This window comes from Pristiophorus japonicus, chromosome 1 (assembly GCF_044704955.1).
Source record: "Pristiophorus japonicus isolate sPriJap1 chromosome 1, sPriJap1.hap1, whole genome shotgun sequence".
NCBI lineage: Eukaryota > Metazoa > Chordata > Chondrichthyes > Pristiophoridae > Pristiophorus > Pristiophorus japonicus.
In genome coordinates this window covers 125109305-125131734 of record NC_091977.1, presented here as the reverse complement: position 1 = coordinate 125131734, position 22430 = coordinate 125109305, and the positions used below count along the sequence as shown (strand labels likewise).

At 45.0% G+C, this 22430-nt stretch overlaps 1 protein-coding gene across 1 annotated transcript in view; it reads right to left on the bottom strand.

Annotated features, from left to right (window-relative positions):
- The window catches only part of LOC139265678 (uncharacterized), a 187037-nt gene extending 165391 nt beyond the window's left edge, over positions 1 to 21646 (bottom strand). The window contains exon 1 of the mRNA XM_070882902.1: positions 21203 to 21646. The gene's annotated coding sequence lies outside the window, so the exon portion shown is untranslated. The remainder of the gene's footprint in view (positions 1 to 21202) is intronic.
- Between the last annotated feature and the right edge of the window lie 784 nt (positions 21647 to 22430).

Here is a 22430-nt window from a genome sequence, read left to right as displayed (position 1 = left end):
AAAGAATGTTCCCAATGTTGGGGAAGTCCAGAACCAGGGGTCACAGTCTGAGGATAAGGGGTAAGCCATTTAGGACCGAGATGAGGAGAAACTTCTTCACCCAGAGAGTGGTGAACCTGTGGAATTCTCTACCACAGAAAGTAGTTGAGGCCAATTCACTAAATATATTCAAAAGGGAGTTAGATGAAGTCCTTACTACTCGGGGGATCAAGGGTTATGGCGAGAAAGCAGGAAGGGGGTACTGAAGTTTCATGTTCAGCCATGAACTCATTGAATGGCGGTGCAGGCTCGAAGGGCTGAATGGCCTGCTCCTGCACCTATTTTCTATGTTTCTATGTTTATGTTTCACAGTCAATTTTAGTGTCGTCTGCCAACTTCTTAATCATACTCCCTATATTCAAATCTAAATCGTTGATATATACTACAAAAAGCAAGGGACCCAGTACTGAGCCCTGCGGAACCCCACTGGAAACATCCTTCCAGTCACAAAAACATCCATCAATCATTACTCTTTGCTTCCTACCTCCAAGACAATTTTAGATCCAACTTGCCACTTTGCCCTGTATCCCATGGGCTTTAATCTTCATGACCAGGCTACCATGTGGGACCTTATCAAAAGCCTTGCTAAAGTCCATATACACTACATCGTACGCACAACCCTCATCGACCTTCTTGGTTACCTCAAAAAATTTAATCAGGTTAGTCAAACACGATCTTCCCTTAACAAATCCATGCTGACTGTCCCTAATTAATCCTTGCCTTTCCAAATGTAGATTTATCCTGTCTTTCAGGACTTTTTCCAATAATTTTCTCACCACTGAGGTTTGGCTGACAGGCCTGTAGTTACTCGGCCTATCCCTTTTACCCTTCTTAAACAAGGGTACTACATTAGCAGTCCTCCAATCCTCCGGCACTATGCCCAGATCCAAAGAGGACTGGAAAATGATGGTCAAGACCCATGCTACTTCCACTTTTACTTCGCTCAACAGCCTGGGATGCATTTCAAACAATTGTTTTGCTGTTGGATTTGAACACAGATGTTTTGATACCTTGGGGTAGAAATTCAGGCCTTCCGGAAACCTGGCACACCATTTTTAAAGTGTTTTTTCCGCCGCGTCGGATGAGGTTGCCTCTTTCGCGAAATTTAGCTCTTTGTCATTTTTTTTTCAGGCGGACCGGAAGTCGGTCATAATGGGGGCAGAAGTGGGGTGGTAAGCAGAAGATGAACATCAAGAGGGGAGGAAGTGGAAGCGGGACGGAGTCACCGCCACTATCAATCATCAGCAGAGCGGTGATGATGTCATGACCCATGTGCGTCACTTTGTGCGTCACTCTTCTTCATTTTGAAACTTTGATCCACTGGGCTACCAGGGAGGCCTTCTACTGGGCCAGCAGCCTGGCACCCACAAGGGGATGCCAGGCTGCCTGTTGGCGGCCCGGCCGAACCTGGGGGCATAATTGGCGGCCCGACATAGCAGTCGGCTGACAAAAAAAAACTTGGCGGCCATGGCAGTGCACCCTCCCCTTGAATAACCACCATGCTGCCATGTCGCACACACTCCAACACGGTGCACCGACAGAAAAAGCTGTCGGGGGTACCACGCGGCGGATCAAAGATTTTTCACGGTGAATTTGGCTGGATGTGCATGAGATCGGCGGTGCGCACTTTGATTACGCACTTAGGGTGGGTCGGCAGCAGTGGGGTGAAAGTAGGGACCGCCTGAAAAACCCCCGAGGTGAATTTTGCTGGCGGCGGCCATTCAACCCCAAATCGGCGGCCATTCGACTCCGCCGCATCACTGCCACTTTCAAACGGTCAAAGGCCTTTTCAGGAAACTGAACTTTGGCCCCCTAATATTGTTAAAAATGTATTAATAAATACAATTTGGAATAGTACAGTTGTTTATTTTGTGAAGCTTTATTGATTCTGTGCATCAACATTTGTCTTTCGTTTACGCAAAATAAGAACATAATTAACTTGAATGAACTGTGATAAAGGGATTAATGGAAAGCGAAAATGAAAGGTAAATGTCAGAGAACTGACAGAAGCATCAAATGAAAACTTCACAGATGTGTTCTTGCATTGCTTTCTGATATGATAAGGCTAATCATACATATGCAGACTAATGGCCAGCCCAGTAACTCAAACTGCAGTCACACTTGACTCCATGCTCGGAACTCATAAAGGTTCTGAGCCCTTGGACTTCCTTCCATTCAAATGTACTTGTCTTGGTGGGTGAGCATGGTCAGTTCATGACTGAAATGCTGAATTGAATGTGAGAAAGGAGATAATCGATTTGAGGAAAAAGGATAGGCAATATTTAGTAGAACAGTGCTTTAAAAATGTAAACCTACACAGCTTGTTTTGACTCTGAAAATTAATTGCAGTGATTTTCTTAGGGTTCAGTTAATGTTCAGCGCAAATGTAGAATATTTCAGGTTAGAAATATCCCAACTCCACCCTTGGTAGTTGCAAAATATATTTGAGAATGTACTTATGTTGTTCTGAAAATGTCATCCGTGGAATGCAATCAATCAGCATTGAAAATGTAGCTAGTGATGTCACAAGATTTGACTTAATTATCTTTGTGGGTCAGGTAGAAATATTGGTGTCGTATCTTCTTAAAAATGCTATCTGTAGTCATGCATAGAGATTAAACAAGCTGGTTAAGTCTGGGACAGTCTAAATAGTACATGTATTTTCGAGGAAATTGCACAATAGATTGAAAAGTTTTATTCCATATTTCCCTAATTTCTTAAAAAACAAAACAAAAAACAGCAAATGCTGGAATTCTGACGCAAAAAATAAATGGCTGGAAGCTGACAGCAGGTCAGTCAGCACCAGGTTTAGGTAGAGAAATCTTCAGGAAAAAAGATGAAACATTTGCAAACGTTTTAATAAAGTCGGTAAAAAGGGTGAGGGGGTGGGGCGGAGTTAAAGAATACCTTGCACAGAGAGGGAGTTAATCAGTAAATGACCTATAACCTGCTTAAAAGAAAAGCAGGAGATTGTTACATGATGTAAAAAATCGGGCAACAAAAGGAAACATTGAAGAAATGAAAAGCATAAAAGAAACAAAAGATTGTGCCAATAGATAAGTTAGTGAAAGGTCCACTCAGGGAAAATGCCAAGAAAATTAGAGAAATTGAAAACACAGAAAGCCTTCAGATAAGGTCTGAAATTTAAAGAGAAAATGCAGACAAAACAATGAATCCTTGAGCCCTCAAAAAGAGAAAAAGCAGGCCAATATTAAGGATTCAGACCTCCCCCTTCCCACAAGCATTTGTTATGACGAAGGGTCGCCAGCCCCTGGACAATGACAAACCCATCCCACATCACCAGCACACCATGCTGTAAGGGAAACGGAGGAAATTATTGAGGTCTGAAATTACAAAAGTAATATTCAGGCAGAAGCTGCAGGAATGCCAGGAGAAATCGGAGTTATTATTCCTGGAGCTTGTATAGTTGGAACCATACAGGAAGCTAAAGATAGAAGGATCGATTTTAACTCCCCCTGCCTGGCATTTAAAATGGAACGGGGTACTTACCCGCTCCTTACACATCTCTGTCTGGCCAACGGAAATGTTAAATTGGAGGCAGCAAGTACACCCACCATAAGATGACGGGGTCTTCTTTAAATATGCAGATTGACTTCAATGACATCATCGAGGCCTGATCTGCTATCTTAAACTGAGGTTTCAGCTGGGGAGCAGTGAGAGCTTCTCTGCCAAGCCAAAACTACCAGGAACAGCAGCAAGGGCCAAAAGAGGCACAGCAAGGTAAATTGTTTACATTTCTTTTTAGTTTCTTTGTAGGCCAGAAGGAGCAAGAGCCTTTTGGGGAAAAGTGTTACATATGGCTTGCTACTATTCTTTGTGTGAAAAAGTCTCTCCTTGTTCTGGATTCCCCAACAGAGGAAACAATCTATCTCTATCCTCCCTATCAAATCCTTTATTCATTTTAAACACCTCAATTAGATTGTCCTTCAACCATCTAAATTTAAGAGAATACAAGCTGAGTTTATGTAATCTGTCTTCATAATATAACCCTTTAAGCCGCAGTAACATTCTGGTGAATCTGTGCGGCACTGCTCCTGAGGTGTGGTGCCCAGAACTGATCACAGTTCTCCAGATGAGATCTGGTCAAGGCACTGCATAAGAACATAAGAACATAAGAAATAGGAGCAGGAGTAGGCCATTGGCCCCTCGAGCCTGCTCTGCCATTTAATATCATGGCTGATCTGATCATGGACTCAGCTCCACTTCCCCGCCTGCTCCCCATAACCCTTGACTCCCTTATTGTTCAAATATCTGTCTATCTCCACCTTCAATATATTCAATGGCCCGGCCTCCACAGCTCTCTGGGGCAGAGAATTCCACAGATTTACAACCCTCTTAAAAAAAGAAATTCCTCCTCATCTCAATTCTAAATGGGCAACCCCTTATTCTTAAACTATGCCCCCTTGTTCGAGATTCCCCCTAGATCTAGATTCCTCCACGTGTGGAAACATCCTCTCTGCATCTACCCTGTCGAGCATCCTCAGTATCTTATATGTTTCAATAAGATCACCTCTCATTCTTCTAAACTCCAATGAGTATAATAGGCCCAACCTGCTCAACCTTTCTTCATAAGTCAATCCCTTCATCTCCGGAATCAACCGAGTGAACTTTCTCTGAACTGCCTCCAATGCAAGTATATCCCTCCTTAAATAACGAGACCAAGGGTTCAATTTTCCCGGGTCATTTGCGGCATTTTTTTGGCGCACGCCGTATTTTTGGGGGTAGGTATTTAAATCAGTTTCCCCCAGGAATCTGCACCAGCGTAACTGAGTTAGTTACGTTTTTTTACGTTAAATTTTTTGGACGTTATAGGGGGCATTCCCTCATGTCTGCGCCAGTTTTGATGATTTTTCACGGTTTGGCCAAAAAAAAATTTCTGCTAGGTTGGTGTATCTGGCGACTCCCGAAAAACCTTCTGGAGAGTTAACAGAAAGCAGCGCACATTGAGAAATTGGCGCTGAAAGACGCCATTGCTTTTCATCGAAGTTTTTGGAGGGAGTCAAGAACACTTTAATTATCCAATATAAAGGTGAAATGTTTCACCTTTCAACAGAGCACATGGAAGTTTCATGGAATTCTGAAGTTTTCATTGTTTTTTTACTCACACGCCACCACCGAATATCTTCAAACAGGGCTGGAGGGTCGCAGCGTCGGCCAGTAGAATCGGCCCCGCGCCCAGACACAGGGGCTCAGGGCTCGGCTGCAAAACAAGTCCAGGGACGGGGGGAGGGGGATGCGGAGTTGGCGATTGGAAAACTTCACTAGGCAGCAAATGAGCTCGGGGGAGGAGAAGTCACAAGAATGCAATGAGTCCGGGGGGATGGGGGGAGAAGTCCCAAGACTGCTGAGACCTGGGTGTAGTCCATACAGACCTTGGGGAGAGATAACAAACAACCTGTCCTGACTCCCTTTGTGAGCTTCTTGCAAAGGTAAAATTTCAGCATGGGGGCAATACTAACAATGCCATAACTTGTGTGAGCCTTCTGCATCATGGTGCTAAGGAGGAGACAAATGATTCGACGTCATCACATGAGGAACTTCAGAGCCTGTAGGGTGTTGGGCAGGAGGCTTTATACACCTCGGGTATATCGCGACAGGCATTTGTAACTGCACCTGAGTCATGGACCGGAACCAATGTCCTAGGGGGAGTGTTTGCTGGTGCTGTTGGGGAGGAGTTAAACTAAAATGGCAGGGGGATGGGAAACTATGCAGGGAGTCAGAGGGAAGTAAAATGGGGGTAGAAGAGATAGAAAGAAGAAAAGTAAAAGTGGAGGGCAGAGAAACCCAAGGCAAAAAGCAAAAAGGGACACATTACAGAAAAATTCTAAAGAGGCAAAGTGCGTTAGAAAGACAAGCCTGAAAGCTCTGTGCCTCAATGCGAGGAGTATTCGGAATAAGGTGGACGAATTAACTGCGCAGAGAGCTGTTAACGGGTATGATGTATGAGACGTGGCTCCAGGGTGACCAAGGCTGGGAACTCAACATCCAGGGGTATTCAACATTTAGGAAGGATAGACAGAAAGGAAAAGGAGGCGGGGTGGCATTGCTGGTTAAAGAGGAAATTAATGCAATAGTAAGAAAGGACATTAGTTTGGATGATGTGGAATCAGTATGGGTGGAGCTATGGAATATCATGGGGCAGAAAACGCTAGTGGGAGCTGTGTATAGACCACCAAACAGTAGTAGTAAGGTTGGGGACAGCATCAAACAAGAAATTGGGATGCATGCAATAAAGGTACAGCAGTTATCATTGGGTGACTTTAATCTAAATATTGATTGGGCTAATCAAACTGGTAGCAATGCGGTGGAGGAGGATTTCCTGGACTGTATTAGGGATGGTTTTCTAGACCAATATGCCGAGGAACCAACCAGGGAGCTGGCCATCCTAGACTGGGTGATGTGTAATGAGAAAGGACTAATTAGCAATCTTGTTGTGCGAGACCCCTTAGGGAAGAGTGACCATAACATGGTAGAATTCTTTATTAGGATGGAGAGTGACACAGTTAATTCAGAAACTAGGGTCCTGAACTTAAGGAAAGATAACTTCGATGGTTTGAGGCATGAATTGGCTAGAATAGACTGGCAAATAATACTTAAAGGGTTGACGGTGGATAGGCAATGGCAAACATTTAAAGATCACATGGATGAACTTCAGCAATTGTACATCCCTGTCTGGAGTAAAAATAAAATGGGAAAGGTGGCTCAACCGTAGCTAACAAGGGAAATTAAGGATAGTGTTAAATCCAAGGAAAAGGCAGAAATTAATCAGAAAAAGTAGCAAACCTGAGGACTGGGAGAAATTTAGAATTCAGCAGAGGAGGACAAAGGGTTTAATTAAGAGGGGGAAAATAGAGTACGAGAAGAAGCTTGCCGAGAACGTAAAAACTGACTGCAAAAACTTCTATAGATATGTGAAGAGAAAAAGATTAGTGAAGACAAACATAGGTCCCTTGCAGTCGGATACAGGTGAATTTATAATGGGGAACAAAGAAATGGCAGACCAATTGAACAAATACTTTGGTTCTGTCTTCACGAAGGAAGACATAAAAAACCTTCCGGAAGTACTAGGGGACCGAGGGTCTAGTGAGAAGGAGGAACTGAAGGAGATCCTTATTAGGCGGGAAATTGTATTAGGGAAATTGATGGGATTGAAGGCAGATAAATCCCCGGGACCTGATAGTCTGCATCCCAGAGTACTTAAGGAAGTGGCCCTAGAAATAGTGGATGCATTGGTGATCATTTTCCAACAGTTTATCGACTTTGGATCAGTTCCTATGGACTGGAGGGTACTTTAAAAAGTAACACCACTTTTTAAAAAGGGAGGGAGAGAGAAAGCGGGTTATTATAGACCGGTTAGCCTGACTTCAGTAGTGGGGAAAATGTTGGAATCAATTATTAAGGATGAAATAGCAGCGTATTTGGAAAGCAGTGACAGGATCGGTCCAAGTCAGCATGGATTTATGAAGGGGAAATCATGCTTGACAAATCTTCTGGAATTTTTTGAGGATGTAACTAGTAGAGTGGACAAGGGAGAACCAGTGGATGTGGTGTATTTGGACTTTCAAAAGGCTTTTGACAAGGTCCCACACAAGAGATTGGTGTGCAAAATCAAAGCACATGGTATTGGGGGTAATATACTGATGTGGATAGAGAACTGGTTGGCAGATAGGAAGCAGAGTGTCGGGATAAACGGGTCCTTTTCAGAATGGCAGACAGTGACTAATGGAGTGCCGCAGGGCTCAGTGCTGGGATCCCAGCTCTTTACAATATACAACAATGATTTGGATGAAGGAATTGAGTGTAATATCTCCAAGTTTGCCAATGACACTAAACTGGGTGGCGGTGTGAGCTGTGAGGGGAACGCTAAGAGGCTGCAGGGTGATTTGGACAGGTTAGGTGAGTGGGCAAACCTGTGGCAGATGCAGTATAATGCAATAAATGTGAGATTATCCACTTTGGGGGCAAAATCACAAAGACAGAATATTATCTGAATGGTGGCAGATTAGGAAAAGGGGAGGTACAACGAGACCTGGGTGTCATGGTTCATCAGTCATTGAAAGTTGGCATACAGGTACAGAAGGCGGTAAAGAAGGCAAATGGTGTGTTGGCCTTCATACCTAGGTGATTTGAGTACAGGAGCAAGGAGGTCTTACTGCAGTTGTACAGGGCCTTGGTAAGGCCTCACCTGGAATATTGTGTTCAGTTTTGCTCTCCTAATCTGAGGAAGGACATTCTTGCTATTGAGGGAGTGCAGCGAAGGTTCACCAGACTGATTCCCAGGATGGCAGGACTGACATATGAGGAGAGATTGGATCAACTGGGCCTTTATACATTGGAGTTTAGAAGGATGAGAGAGGATCTCATAGGAACAAACAAGATTCTGACGGGACGGAACAGGTTAGATGCGGGTAGATTGTTCCCGATGTTGGGGAAGTCCAGAACCAGGGGACACAGTCTTAGGATAAGGGGTAGGCCATATAGGACTGAGATGAGGAGAAACTTCCTCACTCAGAGAGTTGTTAACCTGTGGAATTCCCTGCCGCAGAGAGTTGTTGATGCCAGTTCATTGGATATATTCAAGAGGGAGTTAGATATGACCCTTACGGCTAAGGGGATCAAGGGGTATGGAGAGAAAGCAGGAAAAGGGTACTGAGGGAATGATCAGCCGTGATCTTATTGAATGGTGGTGCAGGCTCGAAGTGCAGAATGGCCTACTCCTGCACCTATTTTCTATGTTTCTATTTTTCGATGCAGACTATGTCAGAAGGCTGGGTTTCCGCAAAGTAATTTTAACTGAGTTCTGTGAGTTGGTGAAAGCAGACCTGCAACCTAGAAGCATCAGGAGGACTGCTTTATCAGTTGAAGTGAAGGTTACAGCGGCACTTTCATTCTATGTCTCCAGATCGTTTCAAGCTTCAACTGGGGATATGTGCACCATTTCTCAACATGCAACACATGTCTGCATTCGGCAGATAACAGCTGCACTATATGCCTGGGGGAATGACTACATAAAGTTCCCCATGACCGCCCAGGCGATGCATGACAGGGCTGAGGGCTTCTCCAGGATTGGTGGCTTCCCAACGGTATAGGGCCGCATTGACTGTACTTACATCGTCGAGCGAGTACCTTTGGAGGATTCCAAGATGTACAGGAACAGAAAAGGCTTCCATTCCATTAATGTACAGCTCATATTGACGATATGCAACGCATCATGGCAGTCAATGCAAGATACCCTGGGAGCACTCATGATGTGTTCATCCGACGCGACAGCGCTATATCTGCCATGTTTCAACAGCAGCCAGAAAGGCAGAGCTGGCTACTGCAAGACAAAGGTTATGGCCTCGCCACCTGGACCTATGCGTAACCCGGAGGGAAGCTGACTGGGAATACATGTCGCGCATTGGGACATGCAGCTTCATAGAGGACCATTGGCATCTTGAAACAGCGTTTCCGATGCCTGGACCATTCCGGAGGCTACTTGCTATACTCCCCTGAGATTGTCGGTCAGTTCACCATTGTGTGCTGCATGCTGCATAACATGAGGCAGCAGCAGCTGAAATGGGAAGACCCACCTGCGGTGAGAGTGGCTGATGATAATGATGAGCAAGATGCAGATGACGAGCAGGAGGACGAGGGTGAGGACGAGGAAGCCATGCTGGTACCTGAACCTGAGGCACGACGGCGGAGGAGGGCGGGCCATCATGCCCCTTTAACAATTGCTCGAGCCTTGCGCCAGCAGCTCATCTGTGAACACTTTGTCCTGAAGGCTCAGCGACAACTATTCCATGTGGACCATGTTTACTGTTTGGACCTGTTCCGTAATGTTATGTTGTGTTAATGGAACAAATGATGGAAATGATTAGTGTTTACTTCAAAAGTTGTGTTAATAATCAAACAAATAAAGTAAATGATTCTTCTTGAGTTCCAAAATTTGTGTTAATAATGGAACAAATAATTTAAATTATTCAGTTTTAATGTAAAATATATTTTATTCAAAAGTTTAACAAACTGTTCTTTGTACTTAACTTTAATAAAATTATTCTTGAATCAAACTTTTAAGTTTTCAGTTACGATCATTTACAAACTTTAAGATCAATTACAAACTCTAAAATCACTTAAAAACTTTAAGATCATTTACTAACTTTTAAACTTGTAAATTTACATAACTTACAAAAAACTTTTAAGTTGAGAACAACAGTTACAACAGTAACAAAATAACAACAACAACAACAACAGCAGCAAAGAAAGGCTGCACCCATCTCTCCTCCACCTTATTCTAAGACCGCCCGCCATGCTTGTTCTTGGTGACCCCACCAGCCCTGCCCACAGACGGTGGCGCAGTGTTTCTGGGGTTGCTACCAAGCTTATTCTTTCTAAGATCTCGGGTAGTGAGCACTATTGATGGAGGGGTGGTAGTGGGAGGCAGGCGGCAATGTGGAGGGCCCAGGGGACAATGTGGAGGCCCCAGCTTGGGGCTCTTCAGAGGCTGGTTGGGGGATTGATGTAGGAGTGGCAGTTGATTCTGTCAATGGACACAGGATCTGGGCATGTTCCCTTATTGCAGCAGCTAACTCCAACATGCCATCCCTCATGCAACATTCCCTCCCTCATGTTGAGCAAAAGTGTCTCAACTACCTGCAACATTCCCTCCCTCATGTTCACTGATAGTAATTGCACCATCTCTGACATTTCCTCCCTGATGTTCATTGACAGCACATCAGCTGACTGGAATATTCCCTCACTCATGGTCCCGGACATCATTCCCATTTCTCGTGAGATTGCTGTTACTTCTCCCGACAGTCGTGCTACCTCATCACCCACCCCATTGATGGTGTCCAGGAGTGATCGCGTAAGGTCAATGCTCTCCGCACTGATTGCCATCATCTGAAGCACATCTGTTACATCCTGCACCTCAGGCGAGCGCAGTCGAGCTCTCCTTCCCCTCCTCCCCAAGGGTGTGGCTCGCACCCCACCACTGGGACCCACAGCCTCGGACGGTAGGAAACCATGGAATGTCCCACCAACACTCAAACCACTAGTCACGGAAGGGGCTGGCACCTCAATGGGTGGCATCTGCACCTCTTCCAAATTCTATAAAACAGTGGGGGCTTCATCCATCTCCATCCCCTCACCCTCACCCCCATGCTCTTGGTCTGGAGGGTGGGTTTGGAAGATGGTCTTCTCTTCAGGCTTGTCCTCGTCTGAATCTTCTTCTGCATAAGCAGGGTTGGCCTCAAGTTCTGCATAACAGAACACAGACAAATAGTTAGCAGCAGAGGAGGGGGCAGGATGGGTGGCATGAGTCGGCTCACACAGCACAGGCAGCAGGCTGATTTGAAGGACTCCATAAATGATAGCACATTGCATCAACCGAAGCGTAGCTGACGGAGACATCCCCATGGCTAGCCCGCGCAATACTTAACATTTAGCAAAGCCAGACTGTGGAATTTTCCAGACATACCCTCTCCTTCGAGTGTGGGCTCAGCTTGTGCAGTGGTGGTTGCTTTTCTCCAGGCAGGAACCATCATAGCAGCGACCCTCTCTTCCAAGGGTGTCAGTGGATGCAGATTTGCCGGGCCTCCTGCTGTTTGAGTTCTTTCCCTTTTGTTATGTGCCACCTTCCTCTGCCAATGAAAATACAACTTTTTAGAGAGGGTTTCTTTCTGCTGGGTGGGACATATACAGATGGTCACATTTACAATTACAATTCCATTGAAGAAATGAAAATATTACTTACACTAACTACTTGGCCAAGGTCCTGCCATTTCTTTTTACACTGGCCTCCAAATCTCGTGGTGGTCACCATTGCACAGTAATCTTCTACAACTTGGTTCTAGTGTTTCTTCATTTATTTGGGTTGAACTTTTATGTGACCTCTGCTGGTGTCCAGCTCCTGCCATCTGGCCTCAATCACAGTAACTAGTGCCTCCACTTCATTCTGTAAGAAATTATTGGTCCTTGTACCGCGTTGCATCTTCTATTGCAGCTCCGATGTTTCCAATGCTCTCATACAACATTCAACGTTCTTACACGCACACCTGGCTTTTTAAAAATGGCCGATTGCAGACCCGGAACTGTACTTCGCATGCTCGCCCTTTGGGATCACATCAAAAATTTCTTTTTTTTTTTGCGCATGCGCAGAAGGTGGATGAAAATCTGATCGGTCTGTAATTACCTGGTTTCTCTCTCCCTCCCTTCTTAAATAATGGAGTGACTTTTGCAATTTTCCAATCCAACAATGCAATTCCCAAATCAAGAGAGCTTTGGAAAATGCATCTGCAATTTCCTCACCTATTCTTTTGATACTCTAGTCTGAATATATTTATAAGAACTTTTGCTGTAAGCTTTGAAATCCCTTGTAGATTTTATTATTCACATTGGGTTTTTGCAGTTCTTAATATTTTCTTTGTATCCCTATGTTGCTTTTTATAGCTCACCCAGTCAACTGGATTTCGCTTTTTCTTTGAATTTGTGTAAGCCTTTTCTTTTAGCTTGATATTGTATCTTACCTCATTTGTTGATCGTGGTTGCTTCACTTCATCAGTGGAGTTTTTGTCTTTTAGGGTGTTGAAACTAGATTTGTATTGTACCAAATACTTCTTTGAATACTTCCCACTGATTACCTACTCCCAACATAAGCAGAAATGGGAATCTAGTGTTTTATTACAGAAGGATTCTTCAATTACTGCCAACTTCCCGACGGTTTTGGTCGGCAAGTGGCATGTTAATGATGCCCAGCCATTAAAGTCAGCCTCGTCTCCCTGCTACCACTCGTGATAGGCCCACTGCTCGCTTTGCCTGGAAGTTAAATCCAGCCCAGAGAGATGAGATTGGAAACTGGAGGGGGAATTACAGGGAGCAGTGTCACACTTGTGGGCAGAACAGAGCTATTCAGCAAGTTGGTCACCTAATCTACATTTGATCTCGCAATGTTTGGAGACCACATAGGGAGCAACAAATACAGTATATTAGATTAGATGAAGTACACGTGAATTGCTGTGTCACATGGAAGGAGTGTTTGGGATCCAGATAAATTTTTTTTTTGAGGTTAATGGGCACATATTGCATCTCCTGTGGTTGCACAGAAAGGTGTCAGGAGAAGGGCAGTTGTCATGGTTGTGAGTGGAGTGGGATGCGTGACAGTAAAGGTAAAGGAAATGAGGCAGTACTGGCCAAGAGTTCTATTGAGTACAGTGAAAAGGAAACCTTGGCTGAGGAAAGGGAAGGACATTTCAGAAGCTCTGCAGCAGAAGCTTGAATCATTGGAGCAGATGGAAAAATGGAGTTTCTCCAGGATGCGATGAGGATGAAGCATATTCCAGGTAGTTGTGAGAAGTCCAGAAAAACAAAGAGAAATGCCACAGATGGACCACTTTCTTTGAGCTTTAGATACAGTGCAGGGGCTGAAAGTTATCTACCTAAAATAGGCAGTGGATTTAAATTAAAGTCATTCAAATTAAATTGTATGTAAATGAAATGGGGTGACATTCAATGTTCCCACTCAGGTCTGGAGGTCCCTTGCAGGCTGCTCAGCTGCTTTTAAATGGAAAAAACGTGCACACATGGAATTTGAATGGGCCCGTGCAGCCTGTTAAAGGGGTCGCGCATCCACAAAAGTTAACAGGAACATTGATGACATTATAAGGCCTCTGTCATTTTTCTGGGTTTATGCCCATTTTCCCCAGCATACAAAACTGGCCAGAAGAAGCAGGCGGTACAGGTTATAGGAATGTTCCTTCAGACCACAGAAAAAAGGAAGTTATGAGAATTATTATCATGCCGAGAGTTGTTAGGCCATGGAATGGTCTACCAAAAACATTGGTGATTGCAGAATTTATAGTGGCTTTTAAAAGTGAGGTGGATGAGTATATATTTTTTTAATTAATAGGGTATGAGAAATGCACAGTAATGGGATTAAGTGGATAGTTCTTACGGAAAGAGTCGGCATGGGTATGATGGGCCGAATGGCTTCTTTCTATGCTGTAAAATTCCATGATTCACTAATTCTATTTATGAAGGGACCATCAGCAGCCCCCTGGTAAATATGGCACTTTTTTTACAGGGTGTAGCAAGGCTGTGGGTCTGAAAGCCACCTGGCTGTTATTTTTGGAAGCATCCAGCAGGTCCCCAAACCACCAAATTTGTGCATAGAACTGGAATCAATAATGTTTCTAATTTACATCGATGACTTGAGTCAGAAACTCAATACAAATTGGTCAAATTGGCAGATGATACCAAACTCAGAGGAACAACAGAATCAAAGGAGGCAGCTCAGAAATTACAGAATGAGCTAAACAAAATATGTGACTGGGCCAACACTAGCAGATGAAATTTAATCCAAACGAATGTAATGCATTATACAGGAAAGGAAAGCAAACGACACACGTACACCATGAATGGTGTTGCAATAGCTAAGGATGAGACTGAAAAAGACCAAGAGGTCAATATTACTGCCTCCCCTCCCCCTTCCATATATGAATATCTTCCCGTAAATATCAGGGCCCAAGAGCTCATCGTGCCCAACCAATGCAGAGCAGCAGTTAACAAAGCCAATCAAATGTTGAACTACACACCAAAACAAAAGAATACAAATCAGAAGAAGTCATGATCAAACTTAACAGTATTCTGGTTAGACCACACCAGTTCTGGTTGCTGAGAAACGGAAACTTTCAAGCATTGGAGAGAGTGCAGCTAAGAGCTACGAGGCTAATCCCTCGGAGGAAAGGCAGGGGGATACTTGAACTTTTCAGCTTGGAAAGGAAGCATCTAAGAGGTATGCAAGAATGTAAATGGTATTATTGTGTTCCTAACACAGATGAGACTGCACACAGGGAGGTTAAAATAACAGTGACCTCAGTCTTTATTAAGACATTCCAGAGTGAGGAACAAGCCTTCGGGGCCGGCTTATATACAGTGATCCCAAGGGATGCTGGGATCCCTTGGGACTTCAGGGGTTGCGCTTCCTGGTGGCGGAACATGGGAGTGCATGCTTTACAGAGATACAACAGGTATGAAAAAGGTTAATCGATTTTAAAATAAACAGTGAGTGTAGGACAAGGGCACACAGGTTCAAATTAATAAACAGCAACCTTAGAACTAATGTCAGGTGGTTCGTCTTCATGCAGAAAAACACCAAGCAGAGTGATGGAGGCAAAAATCACTGGAATTGTTAAAAAAAAATTAGATGCAGCAATGGGGTAGTGTAGAGTTGTTCTGAATGGATGAATTAAGATGGGCTGAATTGTAATTCTGTTTTGGTAAGAGAGCAAATTGGATTTGAATGTGATTGATTTGGGAAAATGTAATGCAACATTGGTAAATGTATGTCAAGCATGCAATCACATTTTAACTCAATCTCTTCAGTTGTATTGCAGACACCTCAAGATACAGTAGTGATTTATATCTATTGCAATAAACATTAACTTAAACAAAGTAGAATTCTATGTTCAAAAGTGTGACACTGGTGATTAGACAATGCAAATACAGGAAATACCCAAAGATTAAGGGGCCAAAAGTGCCCCTTTCCGAAAGACCAGTTAGCACCTCCAGGAGGCGCTAATGGGGCGATAATAACTTTTTGCCCGGGGGCAGGCTGCGGAGGCGACTCAGCTGGAATTGTCCCCAGGATGGCGGTAGCGCAAACAGGTTTCTGCTGCGCCCCGTATTTTATGCCTCGGGTGGCGGCGCACATGGCGATGATGTCATCAGTGTGCCGCCCACTCCTAATCACCCCGCGCCGGCCCCTTTACGCCCATTGGGGGAAGTTGGCCCGCGGGAGCCACTATGGCGCAGGGTGATACCACCAACAGCTTTGCGGGTCACAAAGCTTTGGTGGTTGGGGCGCCTCATCCATCCTTAAAGCCTTGCGCCGCGACCGCCATCTTTCTTTTTTTTGTCAGCCAACTTTGCAGTCGGTATGACAATGGCAGACGCTGGTTCGGCCAGGCCGGCCTCTTGGGTGCCTGGTTGCTGGCCAGACTGAAACCCTCCCTGATGGCCCAGTGGGCGCCACAGAAGTGGCTGCAGAGTTGGCAGTGGCCCTCCCCTTTAAGAGAAGGGAAGGGACATTGTAACACATCAGCGCGACACGACACGCCCGTGTTGTGCTGACTCATAGCGCCCGCTCCCACCTCCCTCTCGCCCAGAGAGTGCCCGGATGATTTTTTTGTTAAAGTGCCTAATTCCGGGGTTCTTATATCCGTCTATGGATATGATGTGGCAACCTGGAGGGTCTGGAGCTGGTTTAAGGGGCTGTTAGGATTGTAGCATTGTTTAATATGCTGATGTGATGAGAAGCCGCGATTATTCCATGACGTGTAAGTCAGAATAAACTTTTAATGGATGCTGTAGCTATGCCAGTAACAAGCCATTGTAATCGCAAGGCATGACGGGAAACTTGGCCATTTGTAAGCTAAAAACATTAAAACTGCAGGCTTCAGCAGTTTAGGACAAAGGACAATAAGTTGAACTTGTGACTTCAGATATGGGGGTTGAAGAACCACAGAAAGTGAGATGTAAGGGCCTTGAAACTGAAACATTTGAGATAACGGAAAGCATCTCTCAAAGCCTACATGCTAGGCTCTGTTTTAGTTATGGAAGAGAGCTGGTTATAGGCGTAGACATTAACCTGTCACATGGGCAGAGTCAATGGTTGAGCAGCTGTCAGTCAGACATATATGGACGTTTCTTATCTTTATAAATTGTCGAGCTTACGCTTCTGCCCAATCATGTATAAAATCTGATGTAATTGTTTGATTGGAGAGAGTCTTCGCTTTGCTAAAGTTCTCTCCCCTGCATGCTTGTAATAAAGTTTCTCACATCATAGCCTACCCATGACTCCGTGTGGTTTATTTTCACAACAACTGGGCAAAAAATAAATTACTTAATTCGAATTAAGTGCCGCAAACCGAGCGTGGGGCAATTTCACCCCCTAAATATTTTAAAAGCTTTACCTAGTTTTTGTCCATGTTTTGAACTGATGCTCTACTTTGCCAGTGGCATATATGTGATGCTGTGCAGAGAGTTTATCAAACTTACTGTCACTATCACTCATTTCAGTAATTTTCTTCATTTTTTTCTTGTCTCTGTTATGGTTTCTTTTGCAGCTACTGTGAAAAAAATAAATCCCATTATTAGTTTTGCAGTTCTTCGGTAATCAGACTAACCAATGCATCATAAAATCAGTGAAATATAAGCCATGTTACATCAGCACACTATAATGCCTGCCTTGAAGTCTATTTACCTTACTTTGATCATGAGATATGCAAAAACAAGAGAAACCGTGACTTCATTTTTGATTGAGCCACCCACGAATTGTAAGAAAGAACAGAAATAACATTAAAATCCTGGTATTGAGTTTTTTTTTCCTTTATTAAATCATCTAACACTTTAATTACATTAATTACAATAAGATGTAGTGTGTAACCTGGATCCGTCTGTTACTTCTAAAATTGTAGTAAAACACTGTGCTCCAATTTCTCCTTGTATTGGGAGGAGGGGGTGAGTGGTAAAAGGAGCTTGCACGCTGCAGCATTGTGGGATATGAACTAAGCTGGTGCAATCTGAAAATGCTCTCAATGCCTGACATGACCCCTTATGTTCCACAGATTGAGCAATGATAAACCCAAAATATTCAGAAGTACAAGAGGGATGGAGTACAAAAGCAGGGAGGTCCTGCTGCAACTGTATAGGGTATTGGTAAGGCCGCACCTGGAGTACTGCGTGCAGTTTTGGTCACCTTACTTAACGAAGGATATACTGGCTTTGGAGGGGGTACAGTGACGATTCACTAGGCTGATTCCGGAGATGAGGGGTTTACCTTATGATGATAGATTGAGTAGACTGGGTCTTTACTCGTTGGAGTTCAGAAGGATGAGGGGTGATCTTATAGAAACATTTAAAATAATGAAAGAGATAGACAAGATAGAGGCAGAGAGGTTGTTTCCACTGGTAGGGGAGACTAGAACTAGGGGGCACAGCCTCAAAATACAGAAGGGCCAATTTAAAACCGAGTTGAGAAGGAATTTCTTCTCCCAGAGGGTTGTGAATCTGTGGAATTCTCTGCCCAAGGAAGCAGTTGAGGCTAGCTCATTGAATGTATTCAAGTCACAGATAGATAGATTTTTAACCAATAAGGGAATTAAGGGTTACGGGGAGAGGGCGGGTAAGTGGAGCTGAGTCCATGGCCAGATCAGCCATGATCTTATTGAATGGCGGAGCAGGCTCGAGGGGCTAGATGGCCTACTCCTGTTCCTAATTCTTATGTTCTTATGTTCTTATGTCATCTTTTAATAAGTAGGATGATGAATGCATATATATTTAAAAAATAAAGATATGTTTATAAAAAGGTATTGTCCTTGTCCAACTTCCTTTTCTATGTCTAGAAACATAGGTCCTGAATTTTCTTTGGCAGGAGACTGGCAGAACCCTTGGAGAATTGGCATAAATGGGGACTTTTAGCCATTTATGCCTTGTGTTCAGGGCAGGGCATGGTAGCATTTACCAAACTCCCTCCAGAGAACCCTTGTAGAAATAGCAAGAAATGATCACCAATAAGACAAAAGTATAATTGTGTCTTTGACAAATGAGGGAATGTTTTCGAATCTTGGGACACTGGGACTACTTTTGGGGCCAGGGAAGGCTGTACAGACGGGGTGGCCTTCATCTAAAGTGGAGAGGCACCCGTATCCTTGCGAAAAGGGCAGTGGGGAAATATTTAAACTAATTGGGATAGTGGGTGGGGAAAATACAAGCCTAAAGTGTGAGAAAAGAAACAGCAGGACATATGGACAGGGTGGAGACAGTTACTCAAGTAAGAATTATGCGCACAAATGCATGTAGCCAAATAAATAAAACCAGTGATTTAGAAGTACAAATTCAGCTTAAAGGGTATGAATGTAGTAGCCATTACAGAAACCTGGCTACAACCTGAGCATAAGTAGGAGCTAAATATTCCAGGCTCTACTATCTTTAGAAAGATTAGGGAACATGGGAAAGGAGGGGGAGTAGCAATATTGATAAAAGACACAATTACAGCAGTAGAAAAAGGATGTTTTCAGTTAAGGTTGCTTGGGCAGTGGAATCACTGGGTAGAATTACAAATGCAGCAAAGGATACACGACTCTGGTAGGAGCTGGTGAGCCCCTCACACCAGGCAAGCGAGGATCTCATTGAAATTCAACAGTTGAGATCTGATGATATAATTCACACACGCGACTCTATTTTATCCCTTGGCAGTTGCATTTGGTGCTTGGTGCTAGCCATGCCAAGAGCATAGGGCACAAAGGAGCAGCAGGCCCAGAAAGATAAGTCCATTTTTTCAAATGATTTCCTTGTGCGTTTCCCACTGCTGAAGGGAAGTGGATTTGAGGCCAAGATCAGATCAGCCATGATCTTATTGAATGGTGGAGCAGGCTTGAGGGGCCTTATGACCTACTCCTGCTCCTATTTCTTATGTTCTTATGTTCTTCAGCTGCTCAACCCTAGTACAATTGGGCGGAGCATTGTCGCACTCTGCCCATTTGTCCATGAAAATTTCAAACCGGGTCCTACAACCAACATAGGCCCCCTCTTTGCATATGTAAGCAGCTTCCCACCCAATACATGTGAGTGCAGTGCTCACCTATTTACAGATCCATCTTCGGTGTCATGGCTGAGGTACCTTGCCATGATTTTCAACTGGCAGTTGCCAATCTTTCAGGTGAGAATCAGGTAGCTAGTAACTGAAATTGCCCCTTCTGTTTCTATCTACCCTGTCTCATCCCTTTACAATTGTGCCACCTCACATTTACTGATACTGAATTCTATCTGACACTTTTTTGCCCATTCCAATTCTCATCAAGTTCCCCTTTGCAGCTTCTTTTGATCATCAGAATTATTACCATAGTACATAAGCAAATTGGGGTCCTATGTTGGTTGTAGGACCCGTTTGCAATGTTCATGGACAAATTAACAGAACGTGCCACACAAATGATGACCTGTGCTCCACCCCCTCGGGATTGGCTCTTCCCCAGTTCAGCCAACAAAGTACAATCATGAGTGGAAATGCAATTCCAAGTCTTCACCCCACAAATGTATTAGCATCAAAGCTGACACTGTCTGTAATGGAGCTGCTTCCGCTCCACCTGCATTACTTCACTGGAAGTGTGGCAGAAGCCCCAGCCTGTTTTAGTATTTTCTTCAAATTTGGAGATTACTCCATTTAGCCTTTTTCCAAATAATTAATATACACAGTGAACAGAAGCAGTCCCAGAATAGAACCCTGTGGGACATTTACTTCCAACTGTGAAACTGTCCTTAACTCCTACTCTCTGTTCCCTCCCTTCTAACTAATTTTTGTTCCAATTTGCTACCCTTCCCCTAATTCCATATCCCTTAATCTTCTTCAATAGTCTCCTGTGTGGTACCTTGTCAAAGGCTTTCTGAGAGTCCATGTATATCAAATCCAGTGCATTTCCCTAATCCACCGTATAAGTCACCTCCTTAAAGAATGTATCAGGTTTGGCACGCATCATCTTTCTTTCTGAAATCTGCGTTGGCTGCTTCTAATTATGTTCTCCTCATCTAGATATTTAGTCATTTGATTTCCTTTTCATTTGATTATTTTGTTTCAAGTTCACACCTTGTTCTTTATCTTAGACTTTTCCCAACTTATAATTCCCTTAATTTCTCCTGTGTGCTTTCTTTTTACTCAATTATTTTTTCTTTATACATTTACCTCATCTATTTCTAAATTCTTTACTTGATATTTCTGATGGCTTTTAGTTTCCCAATCTTCTTTCTTCCTGATGGCTTTTATTTTCCCTATCCTCTTTCTTCCTAGTTTAAATGACTTCAAATACATCAGATTATTTTCAATTAAACATTCTGCTACTTACATTCACTGCTTTTTCAGAGTCAAAACATTCTGAAGGAAAGATGAATTGAAAAGTCCTCTGGAGCTCTGATAGTATTCGCACAGGTAATGGTGCTACGTAGGTGCAGTACAGTGAGTTCCTGTCCTTTCCTTTGTTAGTGTCATGCAATATTTATTTACCAGGAGATAAGATAACAGCTGCTTATGGGGCTTCGATTTCACTTTCTAAAGAGGCAGACAAGCTTTGTATGTTTAAAAAGGTCATACTAAAAACAACAACTTACTTACCAATAATTGTATCTATATTAACATTGAAGTGACTATTTGTATCTTGCTTTTGTTGTGGAGTCTCCGCCCGGTCGAGTCCCCATCCCAGATGTCTCCCGGCGTGAACCGGAACTGTGGCCCCTGACCATGTTGCCAGCTGAGCCCCCGAACCGAGCGGCCCCGATCTGAATGGTCCCGATCCGAGCAGCCCTGAGCAACCCCGATCCGAGTGGCCCCGAGCGTTTCCGATCCGAGCGGCCCCGAGCGTTTCCGATCCGAGCGGCCCTGATCCGAGCAGTCCCGATCCGAGCGGTCCCAAGCGGCCCCGGTCTGAGCGGCCTCGAGCAGTCCCGATCCGAGCGGTCCCAAGCGGCCCCGGTCTGAGCGGCCCCGATCCGAGCGGTCCCGAGCAGTCCCGATCCGAGCGGCCCCGATTCGAGCGGTTCCGATCCGAAGCGGATCCGAGCGGTCTCGATCCGAGCGGCCCTTATTTGAGAAGTCCTGATCCGAGCGGCCCCGATTTGAGCGGCCCTGATCCGAGCGGTCCCGATCCGAGCGGTCCCAAACGGCCCAGATTCGAGCGGCCTCGAGCAGTCCCGATCCGAGCGGTCCCAAACGGCCCAGATTCGAGCGGCCTCGAGCAGTCCCGATCCGAGCGGTCCCGGTCTGAGCGGCCCTGATCCGAGCGGTCCCAAGCGGCCCCGGTCTGAGCGGCCCCGATCCAAGCGGTCTCGATCCGAGCGGCCCTTATTTGAGAAGTCCTGATCCGAGCGATCCCGAGCGGCCCTGATCCGAGCGGTCCCTATCCGAGCGGCCCTGATCTGAGCGGTCCCAAACGGCCCGATTCGAGCGGCCCCGATCCGAGCGGTCCCGAGCGGCCTCAATCCGAACGGTCCCGAGCAGTCCCAATCCGAGCAGTCCCGAGCGTTTCCGATCCGAGAGGTCCTGATCCGAGCGGCCTTGAGCAGCCCCGACCCAAGCGGCCCCAGTCCGAGCGGTCCCGAGCAGCCCCGATTCGAGCGGCCCCGAACCGAGCGGTCCCGAGCAGCCAGCCCGATCCGAGCAGCCCCGATCCGAGCGGCCCCGAGCAGCCCCGATCCGAACGGTCCCGAGCAGTCCCAATCCGAGCGGTCCCGAGCGTTTCCGATCCGAGCGGTCTCGAGCAGCCCCGATCCGAGCGGCCCCGAACCGAGCGGTCCCGAGCAGCCAGCCCGATCTGAGCGGCCCCGAGCAGCCCCGATCCGAGCAG